The sequence below is a fragment of the Oculina patagonica genome, chromosome 4 (genome assembly GCF_052425735.1).
Source record: "Oculina patagonica isolate OP01 chromosome 4, crgOcupat, whole genome shotgun sequence".
In the NCBI taxonomy this organism is placed as follows: Eukaryota; Metazoa; Cnidaria; class Anthozoa; order Scleractinia; family Oculinidae; genus Oculina; species Oculina patagonica.
In genome coordinates, this window is record NC_135761.1 from 61,358,887 (window position 1) to 61,383,734 (window position 24,848).

Here is a 24,848-nt window from a genome sequence, read left to right on the forward strand (position 1 = left end):
CTTTGGACTCACTATCATATTCGGTCTCAGGATAAAACACTCCGTTGCCGTATTCCAATCGGCATGTTGTCAAATAACTACCATTCCCACGGTCAAGATTGATATTGAAGGTATCAAATTCATAGGGATTTTCATCTGCATTGTTTGATTTAGCTCGTTGTAGATATACAAAGATAGCCTTAACATTATCAATACTGGATGAGATCTGAAAGAATCCACTGCTATTCGTTGGTGCGGAAACCTCATACATTTCGCGCATATACTTCCAAGTGTTCTTTACCAAGAAGGAACTAACAAACTTATCATATAGGCTGTCCTTTGGAGTCAATTTTGGGACCCATAGAAGGAATCTATTAAGGACCACTCGTCCATCATCTACATCATTGGCCTTTTTAAGTAATTCGGCGTCATTCTGTAACTGTATATTGAATTGGAGTTGCATTGGGAGTAACATTCGCCCTTCCAGCTCTTCAAAGAAACTGTAACGATTTAGAGGTATAACAACATTGACATCATTGAGACCTGTCGTCAAAAGTCGCCTAGCCTCAAACCCTGCATTCTGATTAGCATTTGCTATCCTATGGTCGGTATCTAGATACCAAAGACTATTTTTTGCTACTGAGCGACTAAAATCGTCACTATATTCGAGGAGGTTCTTAACGAAAGTAACTTTATGGAGATTATCGGTATCATAAACGATTTTTCCTGCTGATTTAATCATCATGTGGGCAATCAATGAATGTGCTCCATTAATAACTGTGATACGATTTGCCCCCGTTGTTGCTCCATCAGCTAACATTTGCACCTGGAATTGCACCTCGAAATACGCATTATACCAATCGTAGAATGAACTTCTATCGTTAATCGTGAACTTATAGCCGTTTTTAAGTTGGTGCTGACCGTTAGCTGGGACTCGAATAACATCATCGAGTTGATATCGAACCAACTCGGACCTCTGTAAGTATTCGCTTGTTCTAAAAGACATATATTATTATGTTACATAATTTTGCAATTATGTACCAATTTTTTTAATCATTTTATTCATTTTACTCAACGCCTTCTTTTTACACCTGATCCTGATATTAATCTATTAATGATCATATCAGTACTTTCATTTTTCTGTTGGTGTCTGACAGGTGAGGCATTTACTTTCTGTAAGATTGGGGATAGTGACTTTTGCCCAGCATTTCCCTTCCTCATATTCCTAAGCCTTTCCATTATAAGGTCTCCGGCTTTTTCTGATGCCCTTTTACCCAGTTTATCACCTGCATGAGAAATACCTGATTTTATTGCCTTCTTACCTAAGGGCTTGACAATTTTTTTAACAACAGACGACATAACACTCTTCATCGGTTTGAAAATGTTATCAACGATAATCCCTGACCCTTTGTGCTTATATACAAATTTACCAAATTTTGGATGGTAAAACCTCTTGAATTCATATGGTTTCATTATATACTATTATGTTATATTATTCTATCCTTTTCAAAATTAATGAAAAAGACGTATCCGCTCCATTCAGGTTAATTAACCGTCTCTTCCCATCTGTGATGTATATTCGAATGCTACTTATCTGTTGCTTATTAACCGGGTTATATGTGACCCTACGAGGCTCGATTGTAAACGAATAACTCGGCTGTAGTACGCTGGTCGAAAAAGTATAAATGATATCCGACTCTTCGCCATCGACTAAAGAAGTATTGACTAGATCGCAATGTACATTTAATATATCGGTATCTTGGCTTAGATTTGGGACTCTTGGACCAATATTAACCGCATCCTTTAATACCTTTTTATCAAACCCTATAAGGTCGTTGAAATTGCTATGCGTCAAATCAAGTTGATAATTTTGAGATAAAGTGATTGTGACTCGGAATGTTGTTGAATCAAAATCAATAGAGATGGGATATATAGGGTTATCATCATCTCCAGTCTTAGTAATCTCTTTAATATATTCATCAAATTCAGAATAATTCCAAACACCTGCAGGGAAAGTTATGTCTTCAAATTTATTCCCATTATCTGAACTATATTTAATCAGCTGATTACCATATGAGGGATTTAAATTAAACCATGTAAATGACATGTTAATAATACGATTGAGACCTATCATATATTGGTAATTGCTATCCAATGTTATAGGCCTGTTGAATTTAGTTGTAAAATTTTGAGGAGTGTTATTCCCTTGATTTTTAACACTATATGATGATAATACTAACTCACGATCCATATATATAATACAGTTACATAAATTAGACTTTAAAGTACAGATTATATATCTGTTTATATTGTTGTTTATTTATAGTAGACCTTTTTAAAAGTGTGTCTAATATAGCGACTCCCATATTTCGCATTTTAACTGATGTGTTTCCTGCGTTTATTGAACCGATGATCAATTCCAATTTTTTGAGAAGCTGTTTTACATCGTTAAAAAATATAACATTTCCACCTTTCTGTTTTTTTCGAATACCAGAACCTTTTATCGTTTTGGCTTTACTTTCGTAATGTTTTATGTAGTCATTTAATGCAACTCTTGCATTGTTTATTCTCTTATTTTTAATCTGTCTTTTCGCTTCAGATATAGTTCCCCTATTATATTCTTTAGTAACATTCGCCTTGAAACCTTTCAATTGTCTCCGTTTATATTTGGCTTTCTCTAAAATCTTATTAAGATAGTTCTTGGTTTTCTTTGGTGTCATTTCAGGCTGATCTAATTTCATTTGCACTACATCATAATCGTCGATACCAACGTCATCTAGTATTTCACTTACTTCATCATCAGCATCTAAAGCATAATCAATTTCATCCTCATCGTATTCAGGAGGTAATTCATCTTCATATTCAGGAAAATATTGGGGATCAACATAAATCTCCTTTTTTCCTTCTAAAAGATCTTTTAAAGATTCTTCATATGTTGGTGGTTTTGGTACAATCTGTTTTTCATTTTGTGGCATTACAGGCTCATCAAATAAATTATCTACGTCCATATCCTCAAAAGGATCAACTTCAGGATAGTAATCTGGAGCTTCCATTTCACCTCTCATCCCCTTTTTAACACGATTTTTGGGTACTTTTGCTATCTGCAAATTACTTTTAATTACATCATCTAATTTACTTGTCACTGGTTTGAATACCTTCGAAAATGACTCTTGGCTTGTCTGCTGACCGATATTATTTTGTGTGATTGCATTTTTAACATAATTGATTTTATCGCCCAAATCAGATTTACTCTTTGCAAGCTCTTTCCATCTAAGTAAACTCATTTTATTTTATATTATTACGTTACATAAAAAATGAAAATTGAATATAAAAATCAACATTTAACATAGCGTTTAACACCTTGATGTACACCGTGTTGAACACCATGTTGAACTGAAAATAATATACCCATATAATATAATGAGAATACCGAATTATGACACTAAAGACGATATGGCCTCAAACTTTAGACAACTATACGATTTCATGCCAAATCAATGTTTCAGAATGTTGCTTTCTTCTCCCTCGGGTGGGGGTAAAACCAACCTTTTACTTGATATGATATACCGGCTTTTGTTTTATGATAAAATATATCTTTATGGGAAAAATCTTCAGCAATCGAAATATCAACATCTTTTCAATACTTTTGAACCCATTAGTCAAGAGGCTGGTTATTCTGTTATTGAAGCAAGTAATGATAAAATAATACCGCTTGATAAAATATCAGATGAAGGCCAAAAACTAGTCATCTTTGACGATTATCTCAATACGGGATCAAAAAATGATAGCGAAATACGCAACTATTTTACAAATTCAAGAAATAAAAATTGCAGTTGCATTTATTTATCTCAAAGCTATTATAATACCGATAAAACAATCAGATTAAATTGTACTCATCACTGTATTTTCGAATTCCCATCTAATAATGAACAAGGAATGATTTGACGAGAACTTGGAATCAGTAAAAACGACTATCTCAAAGCAACTGCAGACCCATTTAGCTTTTTATATATTGATAAGCCACGAAAATTCGTAACTAAGAATTTCAATGAAAAAATATAATATAATATAACTGATTGATATAATATGAGTTACTCAAACGGTTTATTACAATCAAATAACACTAATATTACACCAATTAAAGGCCCTCGAGGTGAAAAGGGTGACCCAGGAGTCGGCTTTGATGTTACGCCTGAAGGTAATTTCAATTTGAACAAAAAGAGAGTAATAGGGCTAAAAACGCCTGATGACGTTGCGATCGATGATTCAATTGAAAATTATTCAAGGGATCTCGAGACGGCCGTAAATAAACGATATCTTAACCAATTCTTCCTTAAAAAGAACAGAAATGAAACAGTGTTTGATTGTGCCGGCCTTTCATTGCAAAATACCGAAGTGTATTATCCAAGTTTATATAACGATCGATCTGTACCAAACGTAGGCTATGTTAGTGTTGAGGATAACAAAGTAAGGACTGAAATTGATACCAAACTTGCTACTAAGGCTGACAAATCGTACGCTGATAATACATATTTAACGAAGAAATCAGGAGGTGTATTAGCTCAAAGCCTTAAAAACAAAGCAGACAAATCGTACGTTGATAACACTTTTTTAAAGAAGGTCGTAGGACGCGTTTTGACTCAAAAAATTCTAAGCAAGCTTGATATTCACGGTAGTAACATGATGCAGGCAAATCTCGATATGAACGATAATCGCATAACAAATCTAAGCAAACCAATATATGGAACCGATGGTGTAAATAAATTGTATGTTGACAGTTCACATATTACCTCTATTGATAAAGGAAACGTTTTCAATAATATAATGATTGACAGTGATAATCAACTTAGTGAAGAGAATGATATCGAGCTTGGAGATTTAATTCATCATCCAAATCCTGTTCATCAAATCAATAAAAAGGTAATAGATACAAAATTACTTCTTGATAGTTCGAAAAATTACTACTCAAGCAGATTAGGTATCAACATGTACCCTATACCAATTAATTATTATACAATGGCATTTGAACTCTATTTTCCAGTTGAAATAGATGAGAATAGTGTTGATATCAGTGTTGTGTCATTGATTGATACTGTTAATAAAGTAACTACACGAGTTTATAACGGTTATAGTCGAACAATAGCTCAAGTTCATAAGTATCAACAACATAACAACAACTATCTCTATGTCGATATCGTTTTAAAAATGAAGTCAGGACACTCGTATGTACCAAAACTGCAAACTTATATTATAATATATGGGATTAAGAATTATGAAAGTAATGTTGAACCCAGTATATACGATCAGCTATATTATGTTGAAAATGATAGAATAGCTTTCAATGCATCAATTGATATGAAAACACAGGCCATTCATGGTATTGCAGAAGGTACTACTGATGATCAAGCTGTTAATTATAAACAGTTGGTAAGTCAAATCAATATTCTCAAAACAACTCTTGAAAATCAGATTAAATTATTACAGCCCAAGAGCTTTTATAATGAAATACTTGAGTATTATTTCGATTTATTAGATCCATCAAATTTCATCATGTCAGATAGCAATGGTGCTGTAGTGTCTGGCTTAGGTAGTAATCTCGTTTTTCAAACTACTAAATTGTTAACAGAATTTGAACAAAAAGGGGGTTTTAAAGGTGTTTTCATAATTAATTTAAATGAAAATATCAATGAATCCAATGACTGGACTATATATATGGCATTCAAATATGACTACAAGACCAATGATAATAAAAGGATTAAAATTGAATTTATCGATGCAAGTAGCTTTGAATACCCATGGTTAAAAGTGGAGCAGAATAAGCTATTCCTTGATTATGGGTTAGATTCATATACAGAGCAAATTAGAGATGGTTATATAGGCAAATATTTAAATCTTTGGTATACTAAAATAGGGAATCAATTTAGAATCGCTGTTTGCAATAATGCTATGAGTATTGATCGAACATTTTCTGGGTTTAATATCAATACATCTAGCATTAAAATTTCTTCAGATTACTTTGTACAAAGAATCGGTTTTAGTAACACAGCAATGTCAGTGAATAGTCGAGAGTATCACAAAGTCCAATTTTTAGATAAAACAATGGGTATATTCTTCGAATAAATTATCTAACTCACTATTATATGAAAACTGCAGATTTAATACATGAGATGCTGAAAACTATTGAACGGTTGATTAAAAATATCAGAAAATTATACAACAGATTTAAAAATAGAAAGAAAACATTGTCTAATCAATAATATATGACAAAACAACGCAAAAATATATTCGAATGGAACCATATTAGTGACAAGTTAAATCAATCGCAAATTCAAGAATTGAAAGAATACTACAAAGTTTATCATAAAAAGTGTTGGTGTTATAAACAAGCTACAAAAAGCTTTAGAAGGCTGAAATTAATAGGCAATTCGCTGGCTATTTTATTCGCTTCAGGAGGCATAGTATCGTCCATTTCAACTGGTGGTATCAGCCTGATTGCAATCAGCACGGGAGCTTTATTGATACAAGGCTGGCTTCAGCATCAGAATCTCGATTTAAAAATTCAAAATGGAATTTTTGCTTATCAAAGCTATCAGCATTTGCTTAATACAATAAAATTCATGTTAAGAACGGGGGAATATGAACTATCCAATATCTTTTTAATGATGAAAACTACTGACGACTACATATGCGATACCGGTCCAATAATCGATCGGTATCTGCTCAAGTATGATGATAAATTTACTGAATAATCCGTGCAATCTCAGCCGATTTTAATGCTAAAATCTCACCCCAATACCAATCATTAAAAGCTCGCGTTTTTTTTGATTTAGTAACACAGATGAAATTGTACGGGATACCAAGCATTTTAAACAGCTGTCTTATAATATATTTCGTGCTTATCATTCGTCTTCGGAGTTTATTTATAGATGGAAGAATAGTACCGATCTCATGAAACACTTTGTAAATCTTATCGCGCTGATTATGAGACAATTGAACTCCATTTTTAATACATAAATCGTTTAAAACAGCCTCGATGTGATATTTACGATGATATACCGATTCTCGCCGTATTCTATGCATATTTTCATAAAAATCAATATACTCACTGACATAATCATAACTATGAACCAAACCGCAATTTAGACAGACATCCATACCATTTATATTTTCTATATCCTGCTTACTACAGCATTGCTCATCATCCTTGATACCTTTTATCAATAGTTGATCACAGAAAGGGCATATAGGTTCTTTTAAATTTTTTAATTCATCGTGGATTTCAGAATTACAAACCATTATATATATAACACACATAACTTCACGGCACAGCTGTGTTTGGCAGTAAATTTCAGAATAAACTTTTTGAGTAAACTTTTGAGTAAACTTTTGTGTAAACTTTTGTGTAAACTTTTGTGTAAACTTTTGAGTAAACTTTTTGAGTAAAATTTGTTGAAATATGATTGGTCAATAGAAATCACGTCATTAAAAACATTGTACTCATTAATCATTTATAACTTATGGCTAAAACCGTAAACTGAATAATTATGTATTTTGTTGATCCTTACGAGGCCTTCCCCGTCGTCGTTTCTGGTATTCAGGTATACACTTTAAACGTACATGATTTTTGTCTTCATTTGATATGTCTGAAGATAGCATTTTAATAATACAAATATTTGTTTTAAGGATGCTCTGAATACAATACATTTTATTAATGAAGGCTATATCATTCGAGCTTTGATCAGATTCTAAAAGGTGTTTGATATTTAATGTTATATCAGTCATTCTATATATATATTAAAGAAAATAATTATCTGTTTATATCTAAACGCACTATAATATATAGAGCAGCAATTCATATATATATGAGAAAATATTTAAATACATTAACAAAAGATCAGCTAATTGATATAATATTGGCTTTTTTTAAAATGGATAAACAAAAACAAAAAGCATCAAACAATAACAGAATCGGCAAAGTAAAGAGCATTGTACAAGATATTGAATCAAGAGTTTTATTACAAAATGCTAAATTGCTTGACCAAAGGTATAATTTCATGGAAACGCGTTTATAGTTTATTTTTTAAAAACATGGAAAAGATCATTACAATACATAAAATCTATCATCAAAACATTCAACAACAAAACATAAATAAACTTTATAAATATACCAATCATCATACTTTAAAAATACGCATTTAATACCATCAATATCAATAGTTTCAACCTCTTTTTTAGATTTGATATCAACGATTTTAGAATTATTAACATCAAAACCATAATTTTTAAATTCAGGATTTGGTAATATTATACCAAAATGTCTTTCAATATTGATATATGAATTATAAAAAGATTCAAAAATAAATTTTGTCAGTATGTAATATACAATTGAATCTTGAAGTTTTAAAATTACATTTTTAACATCATTAATAAAAATAGTTTCAGCCTCTTTTCCAGATTCGGTATCAACAACTTCACCGCTATAAGTACAACCGAATTCCGGAAATAACGGATGTAGAAATATTTTAACTCCATATAACATTATCTGTTCACCTTCTTCAATAAAAGTCATTTCAGGTGATTTTAGATCATCGGTTGTAATTCTTTTTGGTTTTTCATCTTGACTATCAATATGAGTTTGAATTTCATTTGGAATTGTAATTTCATTTACCAAATCCATTATTATATATTATAAAGAAAATAATTATCTGTTTATACGTTTTTCATGCGTGATATAAAGACAAGTTTATGTAACTTATATTGTATAAGACTAAAAAGTCGTTACGCAGTCATTATACTGCCATCGTTGTTTTGAACAACCAATAATATTTTATTACTGGTTATCCATTTAAACGCACAATATATTTTTTACTGTTTTTTATTGCTTGTTTTTAGTGTTCTTTTTTTGGCATAATATTTGGTGATTTTATTATATTTTTGTTATCAGGTATATCTTCTTTTTTAACATATTCAAATTTATACTGAATATTATCTTTAGAATAACCGGTTTTACAACAGTTTAACCCTTCGCAGACCATTTTTATGACACCAGCGTTGATACCAAGATATAATTGAGTAGCATACATACTATTAAAATATGAAACTTCATTTGTAATGCAATTAATAGCTTTAACACATTTTTTGTTTTTATGATTGTCTTTTACAAATTTATAATCACGATCTTTTGCTGATTTTTTACAATTCTCTTGATGTGTCAATAGTTGTAGATTGCATAAACGGTTATCAGATTTGACACCATTTATATGATCAATGACTTTACCATCGGGGATAATACCGTTGAAAGCTTCCCAAACAAATCGATGCACTTGATAAGACTTTTGACTTGATTGGCCATATTTTCGAACACAACATGACATATAACCAGTATGCCCCTTACTACCACAACTAATATCTCTTTTAAATATATGAGCAATTTTACCATTTCTACTTGCGCAATATAAATCATATATAGGATGAATTTGAAAATTTTCATTATTAATAGTTATTATTACATCAGCTATTTTTTCCATTTTAATTTTAATATGTGCTAAATCCTTAAGTAGAAAATAGAAAATATTTTTTTCAAACGTCTACTTAAAGATTTAGCACATATTAAAATTAAAATGGAAAAAAATATCTCATATATTAATATGAATGAATTAGATCTAGAAAAATTATCTAAAACTGAACTCATAAAACTAGTATTATCACTAAAAGCAAACCAACCTAGGCCACCAATCCCAACTCCTCGTAAGAGTGTAAAACAGAGGGTGCAGGATTATGAGGAAAATATCATTCAACCACCTCCTGAATTTAGGGATGATTACAAGCCTATACCAATGCCAAGGACAAAGAAAATAAAACCAATTCCAACACCTAGAACTAATGTCTCAAATGAATTTAATTTCGATGACAGCATTTTTGATTCAACATCCAATGACCAACCTCTATTCAAAATAACTGAAATTGGGAATACGGTTAATAAAAAATTCAATGCTTTCACTAACGAATTTAAAATAAATGTACGCAAAAATTTCATTGGTGATAAAAATGATGTTTTCAGTGTATTTGAAAAAATGGTTGAAATGACAATAAAGAAAAGGCAGTTAAAAGGTAATGATAGATTCAGATTGGTAATTTCAAATGATGAATTAGATCATCCTATCTCAACAAAATTGTTAAAAGTTTCTGATTTCAAGTTAAATCAACTTTCAGATATAATCAATACGTTGGAGTATAAAGAAATAGATTTAGAAAATTGCAAAATAATTATTCAATCTGTTAAAATACCTGCAGGAAAAGGGCGGTTATATTTATCAAAACAAACAGTGAATAGAAAACAATGTATTATTACGATAAAAAATAATGATACATTATGCTTAGCAAGAGCCATTGTAACAGCTTATGCTAATTTACACCCTGAGAATTACACCACAACTCAGTTGAAAGATGGATTCAATAAAAGTCGAAAACTACAACAAATTCAAGCCAAAGAACTTCATAATAATGCTAATGTTGAAATTAATGATTATGGAAATTCTTTAGAAGATGTAAATAGCTTTGCATCACATTTAGATATTGAGATTAACATTATCGATTCTGAGCAGTTCAATGAAATCATATATACATCCAATAATGGTAAAACAGACAAAATTTATTTATACAAAACACGGAATCATTTCGATGTCATAAAATCAATGACAGCTTTTTTAGATGTAGCATATTACTGCCATTCTTGTAAAAAAGCTTATACGAGACGTGATAAACACAAATGCCCCCAAAAATGTCTATCTTGTTTCAAATATTTTCCAGATGGAAATAAATGTAATGGTAAAGACGTTACATGTAATCAATGCAATCGTGTTTTTCATGGTAATACTTGCTTCAAAAACCATACTAGTAACCGATCGAAAAAAGATAGTGATGATTCAGTATGTAGCAGTGTAGCAAAATGTTTAAAATGCAATCAAATCATACTAAAACCATATATTAAACTACATAAATGCGGTTTCAAAATGTGTAATAATTGTAATAAATATTGTGAAAGCAAACATGAATGTTTCATGAAAAAGATAAAAGTTATGGGTGGAAATTGCATCAAAAATAGCAAAAAACCATGCCAATTAAATAAAAACATTCCCAAAAAAGATTATTGCTACTCATGTAAAACGTATAATGAAAAATATTTATTTTTTGATTTCGAATGTACACAAAACACTGAAATACACGAAGTCAATTTAGCTATCTGTCATGATTTCAATGGTAATGAATCAATCTTCAATGATATTAATAGTTTTTGTAATTGTATTCTTAATGAAAAATATAAAGGATACACACTTCTGGCTCACAATTCCAAAGGGTACGATTCTCATTTTATTCTTAAATGGTGTATTGATAATGGTTTTAAACCTTACTGTATTTACAATGGTGCAAAAATTATGATGATGGAAATTCCACAATTAAGAATCAAAATAATTGACAGCTTAAATTTTATTCAGCAACCCTTATCATCGTTTCCTAAAACTTTTGGTTTAAGCCAGCTTAAAAAAGGTTACTTTCCACATTTTTTTAACAAACTGTGTAATCAAAACTATATTGGTAATATGCCTGCAAAAAAACATTATGGGTTTAATCAAATGAAAACACAAGATAGAGAGAAATTTTTACAATGGTATAATGAGCGTGTTAATGAAAATTATGTTTTCGATTTCAAAAAAGAAATAATTGAATACTGTAGGTCAGATGTTGATATATTAAGAAGATGTATGTTAAAATTCAGGCACGATTTCATGAATCAAGAAAATATCGATCCATTAAAATACATCACAATTGCTGGGGTGTGCATGGCTATTTACAGAGGTAATTACATGCCAAAAGATACTATAGCTGTGGTTGATAATGTTGTTCAAACAGAAAACCATAGTGCAGTCAGTATTGCATGGCTTGATTACATAAGCAAGAAAAATAATATTAAGATCCAGCATGCTTTGGCAGGAGGTGAAAAACTCATCAATAACAAATTAAAAGTTGATGGTTTTTGTAAGGAAACAAATACTGTTTATGAATTTCAAGGTTGTTTCTGGCATGGTTGTCCAGATTGTTACAAACATGATGTTATCAATAATAAGAATCAAAGTAATATGGGTACTTTGTATAATAAAACACAAGATAAAAACAACAAAATAACAACTGCTAGTTACAATCTTATTGAAATGTGGGAATGTAAATTAAAAAAGGATAAAAGTTTTCAGAAATATTATAAAAATGATTGGTATAGAGAAGTGGTTGGGCAACTAAACCCTAGAGATGCTTTCTACGGGGGGCGTACAAATGCTACCAAATTATTGTACAAATTCAAAGAAGGCGAATGTGGTAAATACGTTGACTTTTGCTCCTTATATCCTACGGTTCAGTTCTACAAAAAATATCCCATTGGTCATCCTAAAAAAATAATATCACCAGAAAAATACGATACAAAATGGTATGGATTCATAAAATGTAAAATTTTAGCTCCAAGAGAATTATACCATGCTGTTCTACCTCAGAGAATCAAATGTGAAAAGGCTGAAAAGCTAATGTTCCCTCTGTGTATATCATGTGCTAAATCAAAACAACAAGAAAGATGCCAACATAGTGAAAATGAACGAGCATTTATTGGTACATGGACAACAGATGAGGTCAATAAGGCCATTGAAAAAGGCTATAAAATTATAAAAATATATGAGGTTTGGCATTTTGAGAACTCATCCGATGATCTATTCAAAGGTTATATAAAAAAATTCATGAAGCTAAAACTTGAATCAACAAAATATAATTTTAAAAATAACAATGACGAGATGATTTTTAGAAATAAAGTTAAAAAGAATTTAGACATTGAATTAGGTGAATTACATGAAAATTCAGGTTTACGAGCAATTGCAAAAATGTGTTTAAACTCACTTTGGGGAAAATTTGGCCAACGAAATAACATGAATCAATGTAAATACGTGACTGACATAAATGAATTTTATCAAGTACTTCTCGACGACACAATAGATAATTTAAACATGAATTTCATAAATGAAGAAATGGTTCAAATGAGCTACACTTACAAAAATCAGTTCGTTGATAACAGCTATAATACGAATATATACATTGCATGCTTTACAACTAGCTCAGCTCGACTAATGTTATATGAAAAACTAGACTATTTAGATAAACAGGTGTTATATTTTGACACTGACAGCATCATATATATTGAATCTCAAAATAGTAAGGTAATAGAAACAGGCGACATGTTAGGTGATTTAACAGATGAGTTAGACGGTGAATCTATAAATAATACATTCATTTCAGGTGGACCAAAGAATTATAGTTTCATATATGGTAATAATAAGCAAAAATGTGTTATTAAGGGTTTCAGGCTAAACCATGAAAATTCTCAGATACTAAATCACGCAAATATGATTAAAATTGTAAAGGATGAAATAAAAGAGCTCACATTAGTAAATGAAAGTAAAATTACAAGGCAAAATAAACAAATTGTCAACAGATATGAAGAAAAAGTATATAAATTTGGATATGACAAACGAGCCATTAAGCACATATCAGACGACTATATAGAAACATATCCTTATGGATATTAAAGACAAACTCATCTGTTTATCCTAGGTTATAATCTTAGGTTTTGATTTTCATTATGTCAACGAGGTTTGTTTTAAACGCACTAAGATGCAAGATTTTTAAAAAAAGAGTATAAGAGATTCATGAAAAAACGCATAAAAATAAAAACATACACTATATATATAGATAAATGACCAACATGAAAATAAACATGGAAAATTTAAAGAAAATATGTTTCAAAGCAGATACATTCAAAAATATGTCTGATGACGCAATAAACACACTGAAGTATATCGTAACATTAAAAGAATTATCAAAACTCGGAGATTGGGTATATGAAAATCTAGACACTTTAGTATATTTAGAAAAAAAACTAAAACAAGATGGACATTGCAAGCCATTAACAAAATTATTAAATGAAGAAAATGAAACAAGTAAATACATATGTAACATTTACAATGATTTAAACAGTGTATTATCCAACCTTGAAAAAGAAAAAATGAATTCAAAAATAACAAAAATCATAATCGTTTTAGAAGATAATTCACAACAGATATTCAGTACAAGAGATTTACCATGATAATAACAACAGCATAAAAACTCGGCTTGTTTAAAAGCACTGTATCCAAAATTTTGAAAAAGAGTATAAGAAGATTTTTTTAAATATTGTCAAAAATAATCAAAGATTATTTTTATCATTTAATCAAGGTTTAGTTTATAGATTTGGCTTCAAGGTTTGGTTTCCATTTTTTGACCTTGGGTTGACCTAGGGTTGATTCTGAGATTTGATTTCAGTTTAGGTTTTTCACTTTGGCTTCAGATTTAGTTTTTCAGATTTAGTTTTTCAGATTTGGCTTCAGTTTTGGTTTCAGATTTGGCTTCAGTTTTGGTTTCAGATTTGGCTTCAGTTTTTGGAATCCAGTGCTGATAGTAGTTATGTACTAAATCTCTAAGGCAAAAAATTTTTTGCCTCAGAGTGTAGTACATTACTACTAAGGAAAAGTAATTCGCTCCTTGCTAGCTTCATTTTACATCAGGGCCCTTATTGGTTTCGGTTACTCTACTTCAAATTAAATGACATTTGTTGTTAATGGAAAAGAAAACGCTGTTCTGAATTTTAAATTGTTCAAACTTGGCGTGTTGAATGGATACGATTTGAAAGTTTGTTTTCAATATTGACGGCTGCTCAATCACATTACGAATTTCGTAAAATTCGTGCTTGTTGTTCGATGCGTTATGAAGATTTAAGAACCCTATTTTGTCAAACTGAATACCGGCTTCAGACGAATGCGCCGTACGTAGAACGTCCATACAGTGCATTTAGTTCGATTTCCATTGCCAGGTAACGTTAACGGGTGTGAAGCATCGAGCGCGCACGCTGAGGGAACTTGCTAAACACATATAGCGTCGGTAGGCGTTGCATTAACTTCCATTGCAGTTTGCTCTCTTAGGGTTACTGTCAACAAAATAGGGTGCCTTCTGGGAAAACATCTTTTTACACGCGCTACTGAAATAGAAACTACTAAAAACTATATATCACTGTAAAGCTTATAAAATAAAGATTCCGAAAATATTAATCTTTCTTACCGTTTTTGTCTTAATAAGTACGCGTATTTTTGTTCAACGGATCATTTTTTTTAATCAACGATTAAAAGTTTAGATTTTTTTGTTTTGATTTACGACGGTTTCGAATCCCTTTTTTTCAGGGCTTAGTCTTACAGATGCGTTGGCAACACCAGGAATTATTTTACGCAACATATCAAGCTTAGCCACGCGATTTCAAAACTGGCTGTTCGTGTTGTCAGTTTTGTATACAAAATATGACTCAGATCGATTGTCGATCGTTTACTCATCTTCGATATTTTTAACTATAAACCCTGTAAACCATGCGCCAATTTTTCAAAATCGGATAGTTTTCCACACGCTTTATCTCTGAAACGAAGTCGGTGACAACAACTTTTTTACATTTCTGACACAAGTAGATCATTATCTGACTTCAGTAAAAAATTAAAGAAAAAATATATCGACTGGAAGATCTTCGCGTGAACGTCTTTAAGTTGAACCACATTAAACTTTTTTTTCAGATGCAAGGCGTCCATAAATTTTCTCGATTTTATTTCCCTAGCGTTTGGACTTTTAAAACGTTCAACTTCTTTCCGCAGACGAAAGCCGTCCTCATATTTTCTCTATTTTATCGATATCCTACGCACGTAAACCAATTAGCAGTTGCGCCAGTTAACGCACGTAAAATAAGGCGACAATGGAAATCCAGCTTAGTCACGCGATTTTAAAGCTGGCTGTTCGTCCTGTCAGTTTCGTATTCAAATTCAGTGTAAAACAGCATAATTATTACTTCAACGCTTTTTGTTAACATAATATACTGTTCGAGAAAATGTTTTAAACACTTGCTGTTAGAATAGGGTGTGTTAAAAATATGATTTCAAAATTTTCAATTTACTGTGCAAACTGCATTTCAAAAAGTTACCAAATACTTTGAAATTGACTCAGCTATTACAAAAACAAAAAAAAATTCTGTGGAGGTGATTAATATTTAGTTAGATACATGATCGGCTGTTCATTTCTCAGGGAAAATATTCTAAAAAAGCACAAAAATTTCCCTCGCCTTTATGCAGCTTCCTCTGTCAACAAAAACCGATTGATTATGACAATACCGAAATGTGTAACCTTAAAAAATTAACAGTTTGATCGTCGCGCCAGAAATGGGTATTCATACGCAAAACATCTTTTTTTTTAAATAAAACAGCTTGAGAAAATTGCCTGGTGAGTTCTCTTTCATGGCAAAACAAGACCGAATTCATGTCTTTCAAACATACACTGTAAGCCGCCTGTTTGCACTTATTCAAGTTGTTATCAAAAAATTCATTTTCAGGTCAACAGCAAGCACAATACTTTTGGGGTTTTAAAGAGTATGATTAACTTTAAGCAGACGACATACACCGATTCAGGCTCATTACCTGAATATGGATGAAAAGCAAGCCTATGTTAGCGCGTGTGACATTTCGTTCGGTATCTAAAAAGGGACTCTGTAAAGTGCCGATACGGACGGCGGATGCGGACGGAGGATGACGGACGGCGGACGGCGGATGCGGACGGCGGATGGCGGACGGCGGACGGCGGATGGCAAAAAAAAAATTCAATAAATAAAATAAAATTCAAAAAAATTAAAAATAATTAAAATTATTTTTTCTCAAAGGGTTCTTCTGATTGGTTCACAGCGCGGGCAAGGTTCTCCTATCTCTTCCCACAGGCCACGGTACCGCTTTCGTGAGTTTCATTTCGCGGCGAGACGAACGAACCCATGACAGTTTTGCTCTCCAAAATCGATGTAGTTGCTCACAAACCGATTTTTGAAAGGGAAAATAAGCAGTGGAATTGAAGGCCTTGAAGTTCTCCAAAAGGCGAGTATTCATTCTCCATATTGACAAAGTGAAGTTATAGTTTTATGACCGTGGTTTGTCAATCGTTGTTTGTGTATTCGCACTGATTTCACGCCATTGCGGTTAACTGCAAGTCGGCGCTTTACAGACTCGATTTATCCTTTCAAACGCCTTGCTTCTCTGCTACTTTTCTCCAAACTCGAATACTACTTATCGCCATTCAAGAAAATGAGATGCTTTATTTAAAAACAGTCAAATTAATTCTCGGAATATTGTGCCTTGTGCAGGCGACCGAAGTACATAAGCTTATTTCAGCTTCATTCCAGGTTCAAGTTTCCCTTTGCAAACTATTTATCAAAACAAAATACTGTGGAAATCAACATTGACGTTTTTGACTCGTTAAATACAAATCCCAGCCTGCAAATAAATATATATACTACCATTTTCATTTTTGGAGCGACCGTGAAAGGCAAACTTTTTTTGCGTTTTCTCACGTGTAAAACATTCAAGTTTGTCTAGACAAACTGTCGCGTTTTACAAGTAAACCATTCAACGTGGGTGTCGGTAAAACGCCGACTCGGGTCGGGGCCGGGGCCGAGGTTGGGGTCAATTTTTAATTATTTTTTTTTTAAATTGACTGATTCACTGAAAAATTCACAGAAAAAAATATAAAGTTTATATTAGCGTGTGGGTCATTTCGAGTCGAAAAAAAGAGCATTTTCTTCACAAATTCGGCACAAATCTTGATCCTTATAAGATCAAGAGTAAGAGAAGCATTTTAGTTGAGGTCTAACAGGCGAGAGGTGAAATTTAACTTTTACAGTTTAGCGATAAGATGTTGTTTACTTCTCTGTAATCGAATATTTTACACCCGCTTATAATTTACGTGCATAGCTATCTTTTTCGACATCATCTTTCGACAGCATCTTTCGACGTGCTGTTTGAAATGAGCCAATTAACACCGATGGATACCCTTGTTGGTTTCACCCACAAGGTCAAAAGGTCATTCTGGTGGGCTGTAATTGGCGGACTTCGATCCGGGTTGTTTGTTTTAACTAACCGCTATGCACTAACACTGAAAGCGGGTGTGATACTTTCTCGTCAGCATAACCTCAATTAAAATGTCTTTCCGCATTTCGGTCACGCAAATTGGAAAAATGGCTAGATACCTCCACTTATATTTAAAACAATAACAGAATTTAGAAACTTAAAGATTGCGAGACATGTCTAAACAAAACAATTCTGCTTCCTTATAAATATTTTTTTGGATACGAAAGGCAGCTTTATTTTAACGGTATAAACCTGAATTAATTTTCTCTTGCTACACAAACGCATGGGCAATAAGATTTTAACCTAAGAAAAGTTTATGCTGTGTTGGCGAGGAGATAGCGCTCAGAAAGAAGTCGGCAGAGAATTCTATCCGCCAAGCTGTCGCCTGTTAGACCACAAATTTCTTCTTTTATACTCTTGATCTTATAAGGATCAAGATTTGTGCCGAATTTGTGAAGAAAATGCTCTTTTTTTCGACTCGAAATGACCCACACGCTAATATAAACTTTATATTTTTTTCTGTGAATTTTTCAGTGAATCAGTCAATTTAAAAAAAAAAATTAAAAAATTGACCCCAACCTCGGCCCCGGCCCCGACCCGAGTCGGCGTTTTACCGACACCCACGTTGAATGGTTTACTTGTAAAACGCGACAGTTTGTCTAGACAAACTTGAATGTTTTACACGTGAGAAAACGCAAAAAAAGTTTGCCTTTCACGGTCGCTCCAAAAATGAAAATGGTAGTATATATATTTATTTGCAGGCTGGGATTTGTATTTAACGAGTCAAAAACGTCAATGTTGATTTCCACAGTATTTTGTTTTGATAAATAGTTTGCAAAGGGAAACTTGAACCTGGAATGAAGCTGAAATAAGCTTATGTACTTCGGTCGCCTGCACAAGGCACAATATTCCGAGAATTAATTTGACTGTTTTTAAATAAAGCATCTCATTTTCTTGAATGGCGATAAGTAGTATTCGAGTTTGGAGAAAAGTAGCAGAGAAGCAAGGCGTTTGAAAGGATAAATCGAGTCTGTAAAGCGCCGACTTGCAGTTAACCGCAATGGCGTGAAATCAGTGCGAATACACAAACAACGATTGACAAACCACGGTCATAAAGCTATAACTTCACTTTGTCAATATGGAGAATGAATACTCGCCTTTTGGAGAACTTCAAGGCCTTCAATTCCACTGCTTATTTTCCCTTTCAAAAATCGGTTTGTGAGCAACTACATCGATTTTGGAGAGCAAAACTGTCATGGGTTCGTTCGTCTCGCCGCGAAATGAAACTCACGAAAGCGTTACCGTGGCCTGTGGGAAGAGATAGGAGAACCTTGCCCGCGCTGTGAACCAATCAGAAGAACCCTTTGAGAAAAAATAATTTTAATTATTTTTAATTTTTTTATTTTTTTGAATTTTATTTTATTTATTGAATTTTTTTTTGCCATCCGCCGTCCGCCGTCCGTCGTCCCCCCCCCCCCCCGCCGTCCGCCATCCGCCGTCCGCATCCGCCTTACGTATCGGCACTTTACAGAGTCCCATCTAAAAATGTGAATTTCGAACTGCATACCGCCGGATTTTTTTTTGACTCGGTCAGCTTCGATCGGACAGATTTTGTTGTCGAGTTCGATTCGAATAATTCCTCGCCAACGAAGCAAACAATGTGAGGTTTTTTGCAATCAATTAAATGAAAACGCCTTAAGAGACACTTGCTTTAACAAGCACATTGCGTAGTTTTCGATCAAAATTAAACATTTCTGGTCAGGCAGCTTGCGTTAAGATGTCAGGCACAGTTTTTACGTTTCCCTTACTGTTAAAATGTCAGGAGTCAGGATTTCTTTTCAATCGAATGTTTGACGAGATAAATTGCTACAAGTATAAAACGAATGATGCATGATGCATGCCTAACGTTGTCACAATAAAAGCCTTTGGAAACTGTTTTATATTTTACGGGGACAGACCACGAACACAACAGTCGCTCCTGTAAATATGTTATTGCCGTAACTGTTCATCTGCAGGAAACCTAAAATGCGAACAAATCTACAATTGGTTTCGGCTGTATCAAATCCTAGTGTATTTCTAATTTCCATTTTTACCGATTTCTACCGGCCCTTGGAGGAAGCCTCAAAAAACCCTTCTTCGACTCACGAAAAAAAATTCAAAACTTTAAAAAGTACCAAAACGGCATGACAAAATGATTCTCCCTTAATTTTTTTTCGTTATTAGAATTTAACATGACTTATTGTCATAACCCTATGTGGGCCGGAGAATTTAACATTATTTAAACTTAAACCAGTATTCAGAGGTGGACAGCCACCAGCCACAGCATATTCTTATCAACGCTTTCATACCGCAATCTACATGTAATTGTAGACTCTAAATAAAACCGACTGTCACTGAATCGAATTTGAGTTTATGAAAGCTGTACGAGAACCATCTGCAGAATTTTGGACTTGTAAAATGTTTTCTCACGCGACAAGCCAATGCCTTTCCAACAGGGAGAATTAAAAGGTAAATCTAAAAGTTTCCAACCTACCTTGTCTATAGGAAATCCCCCCAGGAGAATACTGAGTCTCTTTATCTTGCTTTTCCTCCTTTTGATACTCTGAGGAAAAAATTGAAAAGTGAGAATCAAACATGCATATAAATTGAAGACAACATCGCAATAGCGTCTCTCATTTGAGTCCAATTTCAACCTAAAGATAAGGCATAAAACGTTTAGGAATATAGCCATATTTTAAACAAATTAAAGCGAGGGAACAAAGTCTTTCTTACCTCAGAACTGTTCTTGATCTCTTGGATTAAAACTGCAACAACAGCAACAAAAGTTTTGTAAGATAGCCCTGAGTAATTTCTACTCGCCGAACACAAGACACATTTAGTTCTATTTTCTCTCTATGCTTCGAATTATTCTTACAGCTACTTCCGCAAAAGATGCACTAAGGCAAAAAAGTCATATTTGAATAAAAACGTCCGTCGTATTAGTTTATAAAGCCTGAATATCTGTTTGTTACTACTACAAGCTTAGAAGATTAACAATTAAACATTTGCAAACTTAATTGCCGAATTTGTTCTTAAAAAATATCTTAACTGGAAGAAATTGAATAGTAAAGCAGTTAAATTATTCAATAAAATAACTAATAATTTCATATATATTTGACATACCTCTGATAACCAAGAAGTATTCTTGATGCTTCCTACACGTATCTTAGTCCTCTCAAATAAAATAGTTTTATCAGGATGTTTTCTTCGACTTCGCAGCGTTCGTTATATAAGGTAAATAAACCAGCTGCGAACACACGATCAAGCAAAAAAAAATATAATTAATTAATAATAAATTTTCATGCAAATATAGTTCGGCATATGTCAAACTACGTTCATGTAGAATTGTTAGAATACAGCCGGTAGTCAGTATCTCAAGATGGCAAAACAAAAACTTTCAACATTTATTGATCAGTTTCCAATGAAGCTGGTTTCACGGAAATGTTTTCTTTTCAAGTAGGAGACGAGAATAGCGTTTAAGGCGCTGTTTCAATAAGACATCCGAAAAGGTGCACTCCCGTTGCAGATTAAGAATTTATCAAAAAAAAAATTGGCTTGCATCTTACATGCAGAAACAAAACGCAAGAAAATGTATGAATGGCTTGTGCCTGCAAAAGATAAACGTGAAAAAATATCAAAAATGTTTGGACGTCTTCTTCGTGAGAAAAAAATATTTTGAGAAAATAAAATTAACAAACTGTATGAATAGTTTGTTTTGCGAAGTCAAGCTGTACACACATTTACTTATTTCATTTATGCACGCTAGTCATTTCAAACTCACGTCCGTACTTTCACTGTAGTGTCTCGCCGTTTTTCCTTGCGTCGTAAATAAAATAGAGAAATATATGGAGGCTTTGTGGGTTTTATTAATTGACCTGCCACAGTGACGCTCGGTAGGAAAATCGTAAATCCGCTTTCATTATTCTTTTTTCCTGGAAGGTGCACAACAAAATAAAATTCACCCTTTGATCTCGATTTCCAATAAATACCCGATAAATGATTTAAAAGTCAAGCGTTAGCCATTTAGACACGCCCTGAGTTATGTCGGTAATGAATTTTATTCTAAATTTGGAAGGACAGTTTGGGTCTCAGGAAGTCAAAACTCAAATAGACAGAATTCGTGAACAGACATTCCGGCTAGAGAGAGAGAGAATATCTAAGAAATTAACTGAGGCAACGTACGACAGCAAATATCATTATTCTGTTCTTTTTGATTATTTAAAACCTTTTTAATTATTCATCTCGTAGTATGGTGAGGCTTTTTGTTTCTGAGACTTATGTCCACTTACTTGTAGTAACTTAAAATTGACACATTGATAACGTGTAGCTGATTTACATACATTTTTAGTAATCTTAGACTTCTCTAACAATAAATGATTTCAGGGAGAAAAATCCCGGAACTCCGCTAGATGGCTTGCGATCACGCAATTACTTCTTCTCATTATAGTCGACGTAAGCTCGCCGCTCTAGGCTTCCAGGCTTGCAAGTTCCTGCTTTCTTCTGAAAGGGTGTCATTAGTATTGAGTATAAAGAGCTCCCACGGGCGGCGGGTTAGAAACTGAAAACTCGTTTGAGGAGTTTACAATTCACTTTAATAACATCTATAATAAATAAATTGCAGCCCAGTAACTGCTTTGTACGTTTTTTTATCACCAGTTGCAAAATTTTGAAAAACACGCTCGTTTTCCAAATAGCCAAATTATGATTTCTCCTTTGAAACCATTTTCCTTAGCCAAGGCCTTTTTTTTAATGTAGAAACAGATTTTACCGATTAATTAGTAACAGGACTTCGAATTATTCAATTTTATTTGGCAGACAACGTTTTACTAAGGAAATTAAAACAGTCTTTAGTGGCGGATCCAGACCTTTAGCTAAGGGGGGTGTGCTTGACTATGAAAATCGAATTCTGCGAAGAAAATTCCGGCGCGGCACTTCAAAGTGGATCCGCCACTGGTCTTGTCATATTTTACAGCAAATATGGTGCTGCAATTTACGTCTTACGGAAATACCCAAAGTCCCACAAGTCTTCAAGTGCCAAAGCGTACATTGTCAAAAAAATTGTAGACGAAGATTGCATTTTTAACTGATAACTATAATAGTAAAAAACACGATTACTAAACTAAGGAAAATTATATACTACTTATTTACCGAGAGTGAGGTCATTACAGGGGAATCTCAGACCGAGGTCTGAGATTCCCCCTGTAATGACCGAACGGACGAGGTTAATAAGTTATTTATTATATGGCCTTTAAACACTATTAAAAAAAATCAAGGGAAAAAACACTGGAGGTAAAACTCGCTCTCGCTCTCGCTCTCTGTGGCTCTCTTCGTCGCTCATACTAAACATATCGGTATGCTTATATTTTTCTTTCAGTTATTGAAAGGATAGTTATATTTTGTCGGCATATTTTGTTGTTTTTGCCCCCTCGCTAGTAGCTTTTACTCACAACTCAAAAAACCGTCGAGCCGAGAAAAATTTTCGTAATGCCCGGTCATTACAAGAAAATAATGCCCGCTCAGCAGCCAATCAGAGCGCACGTACTATTGTAGCCATATACGTACTATTGTAGCCATATACGTACTATTGTAGCCATATATATACGTACTATTGTAGCCATATAATAATACATCTTATTATATGGCTACCATAGTACGCGCGCTCTGATTGGCTGCTGAGCGGGCATTATTTTCTTCTAATGACCGGGCATTATGAAAATTTTTCTCGGCTCGACGGTTTTTTGAGTTGTGAGTAAAAGCTACTAGCAAGGGGGCAAAAACAACAAAAAATTCCGACAGAATATAACTATCTTTTCAATAACTGAAAGAAAAATATAAGCATACCGATACTTCTTTAGTATGAGCGACGAAGAGAGCCACAAGAGAGCGAGTTTTACCTCCAGTGTTTTTTCCCTTGATTATACTCTTTTCTGAATAGTGCTTAAACGCCATATAATAAATAACTTATTAACCTCGTCCGTTCGGTCATTACAGGGGAATCTCAGACCGAGGCCTTGATGTATTGACCTCGCTGTCGCTCGGTCAATACATCAAGGCCTCGGTCTGAGATTCCCCTGTAATGACCTCACTCTCGGTTAATAAGTAGTATATAATGCATTGGGAACAATAGCAAATCACTAACACCTAAATACCAAAAATTAATGATATGATTAACGACTACCTCAGTCTTTTCAGTGCGAGGAAATACATCTGTATTTTATTTAAGCTTAATCTTCTGGTATCGTCTGCTAAATAGTATTAAATTGTGATTTTCCACACTTCCTACGCAGGCTAGTAAAACTTTAGTTAAAGTTTAAATTATCGTGGATTAGTGCTTGGTTTTCGAAAACTCTGAACCTAACTTATTTTACAGAAAGGACCCCAAATACTGTGATCATGCACCAATAATTAATTCACATTCTTTCACGCAGACGATTTTTGAATGCGTAGCGGGCTTTGTAAACGCTTTTCAAAACTCGCTTGTTTCCAAATGTGCAAATGTTTGTTTTGTCTTAACCTGGTCTTTGTCAGCTGTGACATGAATATTTGACATAATTTTAGTTGTAATTTTGCATTGCCTATTCCAGCGACGTGACTAATGATTTCCGTGTCTACGATAACTGTCAGTGTCTCCATCGAGTTATAAACACGTTTTATAACCAATCAGCGCACGTATTTACTTTGTGCTATTTTCTAATTTCGAATAGTTGCATAAACAAACGGCTGCACATGTAATTTCTACAGCCAGTCTTGTAATATTTTGATGTTAGTTTTAAGAGAGAACAG

The 24,848-nt window shown here is 33.2% G+C and overlaps 2 protein-coding genes and 1 long non-coding RNA gene across 4 annotated transcripts in view; 1 reads left to right on the forward strand and 2 right to left on the reverse strand.

Annotated features, from left to right (window-relative positions):
- LOC144648044 (uncharacterized) overlaps window positions 1-22,580 on the reverse strand; it is a 29,426-nt gene extending 6,846 nt beyond the window's left edge. The window contains exons 1-4 of the long non-coding RNA XR_013569660.1: window positions 22,498-22,580; window positions 21,189-21,220; window positions 20,799-20,830; window positions 20,560-20,628 (exon numbers count right to left, since the gene is read on the reverse strand). This is a non-coding gene — a long non-coding RNA (uncharacterized LOC144648044). The remainder of the gene's footprint in view (window positions 1-20,559; window positions 20,629-20,798; window positions 20,831-21,188; window positions 21,221-22,497) is intronic.
- Window positions 1-24,848, reverse strand: part of LOC144647809 (histamine H2 receptor-like) — a 410,332-nt gene that overhangs the window by 53,614 nt on the left and 331,870 nt on the right. The window lies entirely within an intron of this gene.
- Window positions 1-24,848, forward strand: part of LOC144647795 (sphingosine 1-phosphate receptor 1-like) — a 72,330-nt gene that overhangs the window by 40,051 nt on the left and 7,431 nt on the right. The gene's annotated exons all lie outside the window — the stretch shown is intronic.